Raw genomic sequence first — 17,653 nt, 5'->3', positions numbered from 1 at the left:
ATTCTTTAGTTGAACAGGCTCCAATAGTTTCCTTACCTTTAAATTCAAAAGTTCGATAATTTGTAAACTGTGCTTATTTCAGTAGATCAATAAGTTTATTATCCCTTGTGTAAATGCTTTATCATGTAATTTTTAAGTTCATTCAATAGATTGTAACATATTTTTCTACTGTTGTTACAACTTGTGTTTACACTGAAGTATATGTAACACAACATCCAACACACACGCCAAGCTCTGGTTTAACACACAAACAATGTGAATTCTACATGTGACTATTTTGTAAAATATTACTTAATCAGGACATTTTTTAGCAATGAGAATTATTCCCAACAAGCACCTGTAGTCTATGTCGCAGAGATTATTTCTTCACTGCTTTCATGCCAATTCGAATGAAACATAGAGTTATGGTATTTGTTTGTACATGGCACCAAGTAGAGAATAAGGAAACACTTGATGGCATCTTCATTCAAAATTGTTATTTTCCTACTGCTGTCCCAAGCTCCAGAGGTAAATCAGATATGTAGAACACATCTAAAAACATCTCTAGCTATTCTACTTGACAGAGGCACCAAGTAAATCAGGGTGTTCACTATGAATGGTATAACAATGGTGGAAAACCATAAAAATGTTTTTTAGATGAGCTGTTTTCAGCATAGTCTACAGAAAAGCACTTTGGGGTGAAGTTCTGGCTTCACAAGAGTGATCTAACCATTGTTGAGGTCAACAGGGCCAAGACTTCACCTTTTCCATCTCATTCCCTGTCTCTGCAAGTGGAGGACTATTAATGAATATGTTAATTCATGTTTGCTTAGGGCTTTGGAAAGGCAGTGTACCACCAAAGTGCAAACATCAGAGCTTGTGTCTCCTTCCTTACCAAGGGAAACACAGCTGCTCTTACTTTTTATCCATTGATCATAATCCCTGCACCACTCTCTGGGTCATCTGAGTTGTACAGAAGTAGCATTTGTATCCAATGAAATCAATTCTGTTGTAATAGATATTAATCAAAACCTTCCTGCCACTCTCCTTTCAGACTTCAAGCACATTTTAACCTGTTCCAGCTTCTTGTCCTGTAGTGTGAGGGAGGGATACAATTAAAGAAAAGAACAAACTGTGAGGAAAAGAGGCACAAGCAAATCGGATTCAGTTGCAGCGAGTATAATTATGGTAGTAAAATATATCTCTGGATGAACTGCAAGTTTAGATATTAGGCTTTGGCATGAGTATATGCCTCTACAGCCATGTTCCTAAACGTGTGAGAGTAAAGTTCTTTGAAGAAGGTGCTCAGGAAGCCTTTAACTGGAGTGAAATTAGAGGTAGCTGTATGGCAAGCCAAGCATTTCCCCCAGCACTTCCATCTCTTTTGATACCTCCTAGGGTCTCGTGAGGTATTTGAGTGAAAAGAGTTGAGATGGAGATGTCACAGTAAAACAGAAAGAGGGAGAGAGAGTGTGCCAAGCTCTAGGGAGTATATAAATATATTATAAAGCTCTGGAACACTCAATAATTAATCCTGAGCAAGAAGTCTCTCTCACTTTCTCTATTTTTTTTTTTTATCTTTTCACTGTGGAAAGAACAAGAAAACAAACACTTAGGAATTCCCTCCCTCCAATAACTCAGCCACTAAAGCAAAGAAGGGTTTAGTTTAACCCTTGACATGCATAAATTTATCTTATCTATTTGCTCACATATCTTTTCCCCCTGTTCCCAAACTGTTTCTGCTTTCCTCTGCAGCTTTTTTTAACCCATAACAGGAGATCAACTTGCCTCGTGCTTTCTGGTTTCTCTCATACTGTGCTGTACAGGTTTTCTGGAGCAATCCCAAACACCACTTGTCCTTGTTTCCTCATGCCGTTTACCCTTCAGCTGTGGCTCTCATTTTCAGCAACACAGGCAGCAGGTGATGTCTGCATCAGCCTTTTTTTGCCGCTGAACAGTTTGGGTTGTCTCATTTTCTCCTCTCTGTCTTGGGCTTTGCTCTCTTCACTTAACTGTGAGGTGATAAGGCTGCAGGATGTGTTTTAATGTAGCTGCTGCCAAAGCAGATCCAGACAACTTGATGTGGTTATATGACACTGGGAGGTTTGTCAATCGTGAGGCAGCGGTGAGATAAAGACATTGGATGTCCCTGGGATGGCACTGGCCCTCGTTCCACTGCCTAACAGCAGGTATAGACATGGGAATTTGGTTGAGTTTTTTAGAAATTTGTATCTTGGGCCAAAATATAATAACCCATTCCCAGGAACTACTACTTGAGCCGCTTAACTTTGCTCCTATGATGTTTCTCAAGTAGCGTGTTTACACACACGTGTGTCTGGAGAAATAGTTACTGATAGTTCAATCAAAAATGCAGTTGATGGAGCAGTTCTGTTAACTGTCAGTACCTCCTGTTGAAAATAAACTCCTCTTAATATCAGCAGTGTTTATCATTTCCTCTACTCTAGAAAAAATGTCCCAAATTTGGTTCCTCTTATGTTAGGCAACGAGAATAAAACATAACCCTTGACCTGAAAAAAAAAGAGATCTTTGCAGACTGAATAAATAAAAGGCAAAAGATACAGCAGGAACTCCTGCAGAATGAATGGAAATTGGAATGTTTTCAAACGTCAAGTTAAATTTACAATAGTGATATCTCTCATTTTTGCTCAGTCTTTGATGAATATGCTTTTCTTTTGCTTGTTTGTGGGTATATTCTATTGTGCATTTTCAGGTGACACAGGGTTTGGAGGGAAAGCTGAATCCACAGAATTATTTGGAGACACAAATTCAGGATGGTTAATGGAAAAGGGGAATTGGGCTTCAGTTATTACTCAATTTCCTCTCTGAGGTGACCTTGTGGTATGGTTATGTCAGTGTTACATTGGCTAGATAAAAGCCTGTGCATCTGAAAAGATTTAAAAACAATAACACTAAAAAACCCAAAACTAAACAAAAGCCCCAAGCCAGATTAAAATAACAACATAAAATAAAATAAAATAAAATAAAATAAAAAATAAAATAAAATAAAATCAGAGCATCCTGCTATTGCTATACAACACTCAATGCAGGAATTGACACCCATGTCTTCCATTTCAAACTAGTCTCTCTCATTAGTGGTGCTGAAATGAATGCCTTTTTATTTCTATCTGCACAACATGAGTTTATAACTAAGCCTGGTACTGATAGCTAAATATTTTCTTCTTTTCAGTGATGCTAAAACTGAATATAAACATTATCTTCACTATCAGGCAATGGAAAATTAATTTGAGAATAAGCTGATGTTAATTTGGTCAAAATATGTATAACATAGTGATATTTATTATTACCTGAGTCATTTCTGTAGTTATTTTTCTCTGAAAGAGCATGTAATGTAGTGATTTTCAGTTTTACTTAGTTCACGTCCTTCTGACTCAGTTTCTCCATTCATAAAATATCTTTAATGATTCTATTTTTTTGAGTACTTGGAGATTTAGTGATGAGAAGCACTAATAAAAAAGGGGTAATAGGATCAGAGGATAGGACTTAAATTTAAAGAAATTCAGAGAAGAGCAAAGAATATTGCCAGTGATTACCTTACAACAAATCCTTCAGGAAGTAAATGCAGTGTGAAAGAAATTTAAATCACTGAGTTTAAAATTCAACCTTACCAAAAAAGGTGATGTCTGACTGTGAGTATTGGGGTGTTTCCTCATAGGGACAGTATGGTCAACACTGTAAAATGTGGAGCGTTGATCAGAAAAGTCTTTGTTAAATCATATAAGGAAGCAATTAAGCTGCAAGTGGCACCTTGACTCAACTAATTATCCAGGACATGGAGAGAGACAGAAAAACAGGGAATTGTCATGAGCCAGAAGGAGAGCTGAAGCAATGTGTAATCCTTGTTTTTACCATGATAAGCTCTTTAGGGATTATGGATTGTTATTATATTTGTGTCTTGTTAAGCTGAGTACCTCAACTGTGCTGAATAAATAATAAAATAATTAAGAACGGCAAGCACCTAAAACATGAAGAGAAGCAGAAAGTGTACAGAAAGTAAAGGTGAGATTGTTTTGGTTTTTAGTGTTATATATAGTCTCATGGGAATTATGAGCATTTAGGGATTTCATATATGCAAACTACAGCGTAAATGTTTGATTTGGGCTACCAAGGATGATTTCCCTAGTCCTGTGTATTCAGCTGAGCGCGTGAATTAAATCAGTAAGTGTGAATGTTTGTCAAATTACATTTGGACCTAATGAAAGAGAAAGCTGATCATCATGCGAGAGAGAGTAAAGGATGTAGACTCCAAAACATGATGGGAAAAGAAAAAATTATGTTCTGCTCTGCTTCATACCCAGCCTTTATCACTGCACGATCTGAGTGCTTTCCAGGAGCGCATTAAGCAGTATGACTAACATCTGTCACATCAAGATCTGTTCTCACTGTCATTTTTTCCATCACCACCACTCCCCTTGAAAAGTGGGAGGATTTGATGTGCAGGAGACAGTTTCATTTTGGTAGGTTTCAGGAGGGGACTTTGTGGTTTGTGTGGGTTTTGGGGTTTTTGGGGTGGTTCTCATTTGTTGTTCTAAATGCTCAGACAGCTCTCTGTTTATGTGGGGGAGTACAGTGGAGTCATATTTGAAACAGAGGTGATCATGTCCTGCAGAGGTTTGTTAACCCCTCACATACTCATCAATTCCTATAAGCAGAAGATTTCTCTGAGGACTTTTAACAAAAAGGGCAGATTTTTAGTCTTATCCAGGACTCTATGGGAGGGTGTTATCCAGAGATTGAGTCATAGAAGTGTTACAAAGATGAAAATCCCATTAGGTAAGGACTTTGGGTAGAGTCCAAGGATGGGTCAAACCTTGAGGTCCAAACTCAGCCCTTAAGTCTTACACAAGTCAGAAAGAGTTCTACTGAGTAGAAACAGACTGAGGATTTCATAATTTGGCTTGCTAATGGCAAGACTGATAAAACTACAAGGCTTGTAGATATTGATTCCTTTATACTCTGTCCTCTACAGATGTTCCTGCTGATGCTAGTTTGAACTGCACTGACATTCATAAATTTATTTCTCATTTTAACACTCAGATAACTGGGAGCAGGACCAGGACATCTGGATTTCAGATTTTCCCTGAAAAGCAGTTGCTGGGATTTCTGTTGTTGGATTTTAAAAAAGGACTATATTCAATTCTGTTTGTAAAAGAGAAGATAACCAATTCCACTGATTTTTAACTTTTTTGTTTTGATTTAAGAATCATCTTCAGTTGGAGTCCTCACTAAGAGATGCCACCTATTTGCATTTCACTTGCTTTCTCTCAGGTTTTTTTTTTTCAGATCTGTTAGAACTTGTCTACAGACCCCACTGTGGTCTGTGGACTGGTTTTGAAAATCGTTGATCTGTCTAAAGCAAGACTTGTTATAGAGATTTCACAGGCAAGAAATTCACTGTAGCTGTCATGACTCTATCAAAAATTTTCCTTTGTTTGATCAATTTTTTTAATAATTTGCACCTTCAGAAATTATGACTCTGTGTGAAGGCCTGAGTTTTCAACTATGTATCAAAGGAAAAACTGAAAAGATGCACCCAGTACATAACTTGTTGATATCTTCAGGAGAGTAATTAATGATTTTAGAATATTCAGGTTTAACCATACTGCAGGTGGTCAGAGCAGTTATAAGGAGAAAGCCACAGCTTCCCCATTGCCCTTCCAGGACTATCAGGAAGGTTTGGGATGAGTAAGGCAGGCAGAGTAGGTAACAATACTGGCACAGAAAAAAAAGCACCAGTTGAAGGTATCCAGGAGCCCAAGATATATACTGTGGTTCTGGTCCTCTGACACCTTCCGGGGTATGGCATTTAACTCCTCATTGTTATTGATACCAGGCTTCAAACTCTGTATGTCTTAAGATGAAGAATGGAAAATAAACTGACATAGAGAATGAAGAAGATTCAAACTGAAATGGTGGAGGAAAGAGGGATATATAGGAAGCTGCTGCAATATCAGTGAGTTGGCAGATAGCAGGTTAGAGAAGCACATAATTATTTCTCATCGGGTATTTTGGTTGGAGGGGGAAAGGTGGTTACACCATCTGGCAGATTTTTGTGAGTTAGTCCCAGCTGGTTTCTCTAGTGAGGGCTCCCAAAGAGACTAGAAAGCTGGCCTTGTTCGCTAGAAACTGTTGTGAGTTGGCTCGTATGCTCAAAGTCAGAAAGGGCTGTTCAAAAAGAAAAAATTGGAGGCTCACACAGAAAATTTTAATAACTTTCAGGCCAAATCTCATGACTTTGGCAGTTCAGCTTATCAGTTCTGGAGTTCCTGAGATTGCTAGTCTTCCTGCCCTGAAAAGGCTTGAACACATGCTTACTGTTATGCATTGAATAAAGCCCTACAAACACTATGCCATGTATAGACTTAAACATGTCTGTGAGTCTTTGCAGAACTGATGGCTTACACTATAAACGTTTTAACAGAGGTGACAAAAGTTCAAATGAGATCATTTATTTATAAGTTTATATGGACAGAATAGTAAAGGAGACATGTATTGTAAAGCATAAATCATCTGCAGGATCCAGTTGCTTTGTATCAGTTAGAAGCACGTTGTTCAGGAGCCCTCCCTGACAGCATCTTCTTTTAGTTTGTGTTATTTCATGTGAGCTGCCTCTTGCACCTATCTTCACTCTCATCTCAGAGCAAGCTTCAAGAATTGCATCTCCTTCTCCTCTTTCATTTGCCTGCTTTCAGGCTCACTGCTCCTGAGAAGCCACCACCCTTTCCTATCAGCAATCCTCCCTCAGTCACTGTCAATGTGGCATTAATTCATTAATACAAAAGCTGAATATATAAACTGAAGATTAAACCAGGTTAAGAATAGTAGCATAATTAAATCAAACCTGTGATCTCTTGTTTCTCTTACCAAAAACCACTCAGATCCCTACTCTTGCATTGCAAAGCAGAATTCAGTATAAGAGCAATAGGGGTGTGTATGCATGTGTTGCAGGGGGACAATCTGAAACAGCATCAAGCCCTAAGGTCTGGAATTTGGAAACTGATCTATAAGAACATTCCCTTTTACATCCTAGGAAAATGATGGCAGTGCCTTCTCACTTAGAGCTCCCAAATTCCTGTTGAATAAGAGTCATTGCTTGTCCATCTGTTTGCTTTTTTTTTTTTTAATTACTTAGACTGACAAGAAGCTGCCTGCCACATTTTGTGTTGAATTCATTCTATTTAGCATGGTTTGGCTGCAAAGTAGCTCTCTGCTTCAGTCAGATGGAGAGACCTGGCAGATGGGACATCTTTCAAGGTCATTTCTACATTTGTCTATAGGTATATGTGGCCAGAATAACCTTCACTGTGTCACTTTTATTTAAACACTTTTTTTTTTCACCTTTGGCTGTAATATATTGAAAATACTACAACTTAAAAATATTCTGCAAACACAAATTCATTTTCACAGCCTTGACATCTTTTAAATATGTCATCAAAGTTTATTTTGCTAGCAATAAAACCATAAAATGTGATAATTTATGGAAGCAGCGGTGTCAGTGTATGAAATTAAGGAACAAGTGGTGAATGGAATCAACAAGAGAAACAAGTAGTAGCAAAGACCTCAATTTGCAATCCCATCAGGCTGTGCCCTTAGGCTCTGACAGAGCAGCAGTAGCTACTTAGTAATGGCGAGACATCAGCTGGCCTGAGAAGGGCCAGTCTGCCCAGAGGCTTTCATCTTAGACTCCCTTCTATTGATACAATTCTTCTTTTATGCAAGATGTTTGTTAAAGTGAAGTTTTCCACCTGACTCTACTGAATTTTGTGTCCTTGGTGTTGAACACTGGGTGATTTACAGCCAGGGATCCTTCACCATCCTCCTTTAATGACTGTCCAGATTTCTTTGAGCTACACAGGGAGCTTGTAGAAGAATCTTTTGGATACCTACAAAACACATAAATGTGGTCGTGTACATATGTAGACATCTTCTCACAGTTCTACAGCATGTCTGTGCATTCATGCTCTACAAAAAGGAAAAAAGAAAGTAAAGGCTTGTAAAACATACAGCAAGTATAAAAGCAGAATAACTTTTCCATGCAGAGCAATCATGAAAGAATGCAAACTTCAATCAGTTTATGTGAATGAGTAGAAAACTGATACAGCATCATTTTTTTCAAAGTGCAGATGTAGGTAAAAGTTATAAAGACAAAGACTGTATCATCTTCAGCCTCTGAGAGGGAGCTTTGTTACAGTTGACCTGGAAATCACAGGGTAATTCTGTGTGTCCTCTGGAAGGTCAAAATATTTTATGCTATTTTCTTCTTGTAAAATAATACACCATTTTATTTTAATGTGATGCCTCATGTTTGCAATGAAAAGTATCAATGTATTTGTTCATTCTTAAAAGTGTTTCTAATGGATCTACTCAGTCTGTTTGCAGTATTTGAAACTACCTTAGCAGGTTCTATACATGCATCAGTCCTTTTTTGTTATTCTGTTTTGAAAATATACCCATGTTTGTTGAATCTAGTTTTACAAATCAAAACAAAAAACTAAAGTCTAGCCAAATGAATTACTGAGGATAAAATACCTATCATGTCACACAAAAAGAAGTTATCCATGCTTACACAGTTGTATCAGCTTTTGTCTGAGTATTTTCCCTCTGTCCAACATGTAAAAAGGATCACACACTTTTGTCACAATGAATGAATGGAGTAATGGAATATTTTAACATTACTAATAGTCAGTTACATGCCTGAAAAAAAAAATCTGTGTAGAAGAGATATCATTTTAAGGCATATGAAAAGTAAAAATAAAGTTATATATGCATATTCATATACATGCACACACACACAGATGAAAAAATTCTATTAATACTGAAAACTTCATAACTACAAAGATCAAAAGCTGTTGAAAGTATCTATGTTCTGCAAAGAAAATACTAGATACAACTGGACTTGTTTCGGATACGTCAGCCTGTAAGAATAAGGGTGATGTAAAATCTGACATAATCTTTATGCTTCTCTTAAGCTAATTCTGTAAAGGCAGCTTGAGATGGGCTTTCTTTTAGACTACAAAAGCAAGTTGAGTGTATCAGATAATTAACATATTTCTAATCACTACTTTTTACAGATTAAAGGTGAAAGTTGTATTATTTGAAAATGTGTTATCTGCTACGGTTAAACAATACATTTTCAAGATGTACTAATCCCTGTCAATACTAAATGGATGATGATGAAAAAAAGGTAAGCATCAACATATCAGGTAGTTTTCTGAATAGATGTGTTTTTTTAGTCTAGGCTGAATCATTAAGTATAAACTATTCTGTAAAGGAGTGAAAGAAACAGGAGGAGAATTGCAATTTTTAAAGATGCAAAATAATTGTGAATGAGAATTAGTGTGATGCTCTGGCTTTCCAACAAGGCAATGTGAAGACAAGGAGCAGCCACTCACTGCTGTAGGAACCCATAAGCTGGGTCCAGCTATTTTCTTGGATGATTAGCTGTGTCTAGACCTCTGGGTCAAAGACTTGGAGGGAATCCATAGTCTTATGCTCAGGGAATGGAGGGAGTGCCTTAGCTTCAGCGACAGTAAGGACACCCTCAGTCTCTGCTGCTACAATGTTCAGTGATATAGTTGTCCACAGGGGACCTGATGCTCTGGTAGATCTCTAATTTTGTAGCATAATACTCAGTAATTTCTGTGTCAATTTTACAACCTCAGCCTGCGTGTCTTATTTTTTAAATAAGTATGCTGTAGCTCAGTCTTAAGTTAAACTGTTTGACTGATGAAGAAATAACATGAAATCTAGATACACTCTTTGAGGAGTTAATCACGCTGATGACTTAGTCTCGATTTATCTAGTTTCATCTTCCAAACACTGGCTGGTACACTTTGTTTGTTTTTACTTCTTCCAAATTAAAGATCAGTTTACAGTCAGAAAGCTCTTCCTTCTCTAAATGCATATAACCCATGACCAGGTCAACTCTCGGTCATCTACAAGTATGCTAAATAGATTGGGTAACTATGATTTCCCCTTAGAGGAATGTTTCCCTATCCTAGATTATCCTTTTAAGATAATTTCCCGAAACTTTCTTAATTAATATATTTTTGGGAAGCGTGATTGCTGGAAACAGTCCAAGACAAACCTCATAAGTCCTCTCACTAATTGTGTTTCTATACTGTAACTTGATGTTTAAGCACCCAAAGATTTTATTTGCATTCTTTATTACAGCATCATATGCTTTTTTACTTGTCTTCTTTTCAGTTGATTATGCAGGAAGAAGCCTTAGATCTTGTCTCAGCATAGCATATCCCTTCCTTTTAAGTACAGTCTGTATCCTTGGTTCCTAAATGAACGACTTTTGTCTGAAGTGAAATGCACTTTTTATTAAATTAGTCACCCTTAACAAAATACTCACAAGGGTCAGGGTCTCTAAGACTCTCCTCTCTTCCAGTCTGCTGATTTCTATCCATAATGAAACTGAATGAATGAGAGATGAGTTTTAATGTTTTTTTAGGAACTTCTTAAATTCATTTCACTATGTTTAAACAAGTGCTAAACTTCATTTCCTCTTCCTAAAATGATGTAATCAGACTCTGTCGAGTCTACGACTTATTTTGATGGGAGATAGTCTTTGACTATTATTAATGCAAACGGTTTAATATCCCCCCAAGCCACAGCCAACCTGAATGAAAAGAAATATTCCCTAGCTATGATGTCAGGAAAGCAAACTAAGTTGGCTTCCTCATTGTTAATTTGAAAAAGAAAACAAAAAGACTTGCAGCTGGCCACAAATTCCTCATTTGTACTGCAAGTAATGTTTGAATGTTGCATTTCTTTCCTCTTCATAAATGTTTGGAATATGTTACAAGTCCACTGAACTTGACTTTGAAACATATTTCTCTTTTGAGGTAGGGGTTTTTTCATAATAAAAATATTATCCAGAGGAAGCAGAGTTACAAGCATTCAACAAATTTACAAGGTGATATTGTTAACATAGATTTTACTACCAGAGGTCTTGCCAAGGACCATACCTTTTCTCCCAGATTACATGATTTCCCCTTTGTTTCTTCAGTACACTCCAGTCTGTTCTTCCTTCTGGTCTTTCTGCAGCCCGTTTCTCATGCTGTTGGTTTGCTGTGTGAGCTCCTGTTTCAGGCAATATAAATCTTGTCACAGGCCATGTTCTCAATACTTTCCTGCTTTATGAAGTGACTGTCCATGCTGGCACCACAGTCTAGAGGGATGTAAGTCTTTCTTTTTTCTCCTCAGTGTCTGCATAGTCAGTGTTTTCAGAAAAAAAGTCCTATCTTTGCTCACTGTGCAGTCAGTCCTTGCCCTAAACCACAAATGAAGTTGCTTAGGATGATGCAACAGAGATTCCAAAAGACCAAGATAGACACCATGACTGATCAACACTTACGGAAGCTTCTCACTTAGAGAAGACCACCATAGTTTTGGAGTAGAGAGGCTTGTGCGTCACTGGTGTACATGTGCCAACAAGCCTGTACTGTTTGGTTGACATGAAACAGAGAGAGGTCTACAGCAGCTCCTGCTAACTTGGCATGGGAGCTGTTACCTTACCAGACTCTAATTGCTTAATCATTACTCCTTACTTATGGGCTGCTTCCATGCAACCCAAACAGATGGACTGCTTTGATATCAGCATACAGATAACTGCATTTTTTTTCTCCTATAAATTATTTATAGAAGAATCTTGCAATTTATTTTTCAACTCTCACCACTTTAACATGCCTAATCATTTTTCTCTTTTCTTCCTCATGCATTCTGCTTCATGCCTTTCTTTGGAAAGAACAGTTTTAATATATTATATGCATTATCCAGCACCTCCACAAAGAACAAAAGGAAGGCTAAGTGCTGAAAGAGGGAGGATGCATAAAAAACGAGCTCAATGTGTTCCTATATTATAATTAAATCTATTAAAATAGTCCTCTATCTGACATTCTTTATAATCTGCAGCAGTTGCAGAGTCAGAAGAAAACTTGAGGCTTTACTTAGAAACTTCCAGAGAAGAGCAGCTTCTCAAGGCAATAAATGCATCATTGCCATCAACATGGTTTCTCCTGCTCTCAGGGTTTTTCTGGATTGTATAAACAAGGATCAATTCTGAGAAAGGCTGTCATTGACTCTTGTTGAACCAAGAGCCCTTGGGTCATTGCAGGATCCAGTTACTAACTGATCATTAAAGCTGATAACAACTGTCTCTTCTTAGAGTCCATCGTTTTTCCTCTAGTGCTGACCCTCCAGATATAAAGAAATTAAACAACCAACCAAAAAATACTCTAAACAAACCAAAAATCAAAACAAACAAACAAAAAAAACCCCCACAGCACATGTGAAAAATAAGGATAATTAATCTCAATGGAAAGAAACATTGGACTAGATTTCCTTCCTGTGACACCTCATTATTCATCATTTAAATATTTAGAATGCTTTGGATAGGAGTATGGAAACAATGGATAATAAGGAGGCAAAAGATGAGAAATGGCATGACACTCTTTCACTGATACTATGAACAGGTCAGAAGTTCAAGTACTGTGCAGCTCACCGTTTATCAGATACTGAATTCATCTCCATACATAGAAGACAGACTTTTCCATAAAGGGCAGTAAGGCACAAGTCTGTATAACTAGATCTGCAACTACAGATATATTGTAGTGGTTTTGCCTGGGACAGGGTTTTGGTTGGCTACAGGGGTGGCTTGTTTAAACAAAGAGCTACCAGAAGGTTCCCTTGTAGCTGACAGGGCTAATGCCAGTCAATTCTAAGATGGACCCGCATCTAACTCAGGCCTGGCCAATTAGTGACTAAGGTAATGCCCCTGGAATAACATAGTTGAGGAGAAGAAGTTGTTGCTCAGTTGCTTAACTGCAGCAGCAACAGCAAGTGAGAATGTGAAAACATCTCTGCAGACACCAAGGTCAGTGGAGAAGGAGGGGGAGAAGGATGCTCAGGCTCTGAAAGAAAGACTCTCCTGTGACCCGTGGTGAGGATCATGGTGAGGCAACTGTGTCCCTGCAGCCCATGGAGGGCACTGGGGAGCAGAGACCCACTTGCAGCCCGTGGAAGCTGTGACTCTGTGGGAAGCTCACTCTGGAGCAAGTTCCTGCCAGGACGGCTGAGTCCATGGGGAAAGAGAAGCCCAGGCCAGAGCAGGTTTGCTGTCAGGTTTTCTGACCCTGTGAGGGACTCACAGGCTGGAACAGTCAGTACCTGAAAGACTGTTCTCCTGGTGGGTGTCCCATGCTGGGGCAGGGTGTGAGGAGCTGTTCCCATGGGAGGCCCCAGGCTGGAGCAGTTTGTGAGGAGCTGCAGCCCATGGGAAGGACCCACACTGGAGAAGTTAATAAAGGACTGTCTTCCGTGGCAGGGACCCCACATTGTAGCAGCGTGTGAGGAGCCCTCCCCCTGAGAAGAAGCAGCAGCAAAGTCCATCTGTAATGAACTGACCACAACCCCCATCCCTTGCATTACTGGGAGGGAAAGAAGGAGAGTCCCAGGAAGAGGGAGCAGGGGGGTGTTTTAAGATTTGGTTTTATTTTTCATCTCCCTGTTCTTATGGTTTATTAATAAATCAAACTCTTTTCTCCCCAAGCTGAGCCTGTTTCACCCAGGGCACTAATTTCTGAGAGATCTCCCTGTCCTTACCTCAACTCACAAACCTCTCATTATATTTCTTCTCTGTCCAGTTTAGGAGGGGGAGTGATATTATGACCTGGTGAGCACCTGGCACCCAGTCAGGGCTAAACCACCGCATATATTTTTATATTTATATTTATATTCAGAGATCTCATAAAAAAATCTTGCTCCATGTCAGGATGTAGTTACATGTGTTTGAGGTGAAAGCATTTTCACCTTTTCAGTATTTGCTCTGAAGCTTTGATAGAGAGAGAATTGGGAAAGAGGATCTTTCCATTTTAAAGACCTCTTGTTTTGAGTCAGAGCGTTTTCATTTTCAATAGAGATAATCAATTGGAATCAGGACTTGGACTCCAACAATCAGCTGAAACTTTCTCAGACCCTTATCCAGGCTCATCTCTCAGGACTAGGATATTTCAATTTCCTATCTATGGCATGTCAACTCCTAATACTTTTTCCATGAGTGAATTTAGCTTAAAACCATCAAAAACCTATCCGTATCCATGGGCTTGTCCCATCTCTTTTGTCTTTATCATTTACCTGTTATAAATTCTGACGTTGTAGGAAAGTTTGCTTCTATTTTTTTCCCTTCTAATTCCATCCTATAGAATTTATTTAGCCACTGCTAAATATTCCTCTTTCTCCTCTTTTTCACATGTTTTGAACATTTGCCATTGATTATCATATCTTTGTCCTTTATCAAGATCCCATTGAAACCTCTGCAAAAACTCCCATAAAAGTCACAAAGAGCCGACACAGTGCCTTAGTCATCACTTTCCCAAGTTATTCAGAAGTTGTTTCCTCCCAGATCAGTCCTCCTACCTCTTTAATTGTTTGAGTCAATGCCTCTGAAGTGCCTCCAGCTCTTTCTGATAATGAGGTGTTTCAACTGAACACCTTTCCAGATGTGTCACTGGCACCAGGCACAACAAAGGAGAGGTTGTTACCATCTTATATAGAAACATGGGAATGATTCTGTTTATGCACCCTGAAATAAAGTTTTAATAGGGCTTTTTGGGGTTGGGTTTTCTTTGAATTTTTTCCCCCTTTTACATATAAATTGCAAATTTATGTCTAATTTACAGGTTAGAAATGAGTACATTTTCACCAGCTGTAACCTGAATCATGTAGAACCATATAGAATCTGCCGTCTGAAGTGATGATATTTCATTCTAGTGTTGGTTGTTTCCCTTCAAATTATTACTTGAGCTGCTATTTTAGATCTGCAGATTGCCCTCAACTTTCTGGTAATCATTTTGAGGATCTGTCTGGAGCATTTAACAGGGTGATGATGGGTGTTTTCTGCCTCATAGTGATTCTTGTATCTGCTTGTATCTGTTTTCACAAATGCTTAACCTGTTACTTGACCTAGGTGACTAGTACAGAACAATTAGAAACCAAATACATTGTAAATTTTAAGGACAGAAGAGAACATTATGCCTGTCTAATCTGACATTCTACTAGCAAAAAGCCATAGAGTTTGACAGGTAGTTCCCATCTTCTGGTTTAGCTGAAATACGTGTTTTAGAAAGTCTTGTCTTCGAGATTTGCAATGATAGGCTATCTGCCTTATCTCCCAATGACTAATTACCCTAACTATACCAAAAAAAAACCAAGAGAAAAAAATTATGTAGCATATCCAGCATCAATTAATCCAGCTTTAGAGTCCAGTCATTAGATCTTCTTGTTTCTTGATCTTGTAGATTGCTATAATAAATCTTTTACCCATGTAAGCAACTGCAAAGAAAATTACAAACTCAGAGGCTTAGATATATTGTCTACAGATGTGTGTTAAGCAATAAAAAGAAGATTTAAGCTGAGGAAAAAACAAATATAAAATCGTTGATCTGTTTGTGGGAAATGCATTTTCCCCATAAGAGTATTAAAAAGAGTGCATAAATTGCTCATCATAAATAATTAGAGAAGGCTGACTAATGGCCCAAATTTCCTTTGGCATTTCTGTTTTCCCTTTCCTCTTAGAAGATAGTATTTAAAAACCTGGGAGGGCTGTTGTTTGGTGAAAGTTTTTTTATATATTTTTCCCCAGGTGTAATTTGATTCAATTATGACTTTCCAATGAAAGTGGTTTTATTCTGAAAAGAAATTGTGAAAGAGAAAAAGAAAGCAAATCTTAATTTCTGTTCACATAAATTCATGGTGTCAACAAGAAGTAAATTTGAATAGAAAGTAATTCCTAAGTACAGCAGGGGTCTGTTTTTCTGTCACCATGGAATGTAATTAAACTGGATCTTCCATAGATATAAATTTGGACTAATTGGAGGTTTCCATTTGTTCCTATATCCATTTCTGAGTGGTTCCAGAGCTGGGGGATCTACCTTCTTCCAAGGCACCTATTTCTTGGCTAAAGCAAGCTGCCCAAGTAGTAGCTATTTCAATTCAATTGCAAGCAACAGAAACAAAAATACCATTTACCTTGAGATGGATTGTCAAGGTAGGTCTTTTTTGCAATAAATGGCATGAAGGTGTGCTGAGTGTTTCCTCATGGCATAGAGCTTCGTAGTTTGCTCTGGCTTTATAGAGGCTTGTCAATCTCCAAGCTCCATGCAAATATCCTACATGCAGCCTGTGAGAAGGTAAATGATGACTTGAAGACCAGTGAAGTGATGCAGGGCTGATCCACCTCTGTGATTCCTTTGGGCAGGAGGGAAAAATGCTTTGTGTTCTCACTAGTGATAGCTCAAACACATGCCCTAAAGCCCTGGGTGGAAACGTAAATATCTGTTCCACTAATCAGAATGGTTACTTAGTTATGAACCTCCTTCCACTTATGCACTAGACAAAGAGGGCAATGGTGAGCAACTCATCCTTAAAAGCCCAGAATAGAAATCAAAATATGAATAAGCAGAAGACATCAGGAGCTCAGGGAGAGCTTAGGGAGAGGATGAGGATTGCTGGAGAGGCTGTTGGTACAAAAGGTATCAAGATTATTCATAGAACATAAATACATAGCTCAAATAGAATAATTAGATTAGGTGTCTGTGTTTTAGATATACCTGCAATGAGTCATTAACAATTCTTAGATAAAGCAACATTAATTTGATCCCATCACGTTTGCAGCCTTTCACCAGACAATGAGATTAGCCCAGGACAAAGCACCTGGAAAGAGACTTTGATGAAAGTGTGAGATGAAAATTCTTAATGGGTGGGATTTAAACCCAATGGATTATAAGCTTTTATTAACAGCTCACCTGTAAATCCTGATAATTTTCCTTTCTGTGAGTTTCCAGTGTAATATTTGAACACCCTGATTATAAATTTTGAAGAAATAGCTTATAACTGTGGTTAAAATGCAGCATTAAAGCAGTTAAACAGCCTCCTTATTAGCATTAGAGCTATAGTCAAAACACATTATACTTGGCTAATAAATTTATTTTTTATGTAATGGAAATGCCATCAAAGCATAGTTAATCTGAATTGAATTAGATTATAATTGGAGCTCTTGTGCACAAGGAATGAAAATGATTCTTTATTGTTGCAGACTGACAATGCAGCATTTGTTACTTCTTCCTCACAACCCTTCTAAGTAGCAGCTGTAATATTAGTGTGGGCATCTTGTGAGCTGTGCTTATAATATTACTATGTCTTTGAGCGTTCAGCTCAGCAGCAAGACAGAAGGAAATGTATTGCTCTGGATGTATTCCATCACACTTTCACCCCTTGTATTTGGAGGTGCATGTACTTGAGAAACAGTCTTATGCATAAGCATCCTCACTTTTTGCCTGCACTTCTGGCTACATATGTTAGTGTGGGTGGTGAGAATGTGAGTTCCTGGGACTCAGAAGAACATCTCAAATACACTTTTACAGTGTTAAAGAAAATAAAAAGTCATGGCAGTCAGGTGAAGTCCCTGCTGACTGGAGAAAAGGAAAACATCACACCCATTTTTAGAAGAGGTGAAAGGGAGGACCCTGGGAACTACCAATCTGTCAGGATCACCCCTGTGCCTGGGAATATCGTGGAACAGATCTTCCCAGAAGCTATGTTAAGGTACATGGAGCAAAGGAAGGTAGCT

The sequence above is a fragment of the Colius striatus genome, chromosome 1, assembly GCF_028858725.1.
Source record: "Colius striatus isolate bColStr4 chromosome 1, bColStr4.1.hap1, whole genome shotgun sequence".
Taxonomy (NCBI): domain Eukaryota; kingdom Metazoa; phylum Chordata; class Aves; order Coliiformes; family Coliidae; genus Colius; species Colius striatus.
This window is presented reverse-complemented; position numbering follows the sequence as displayed.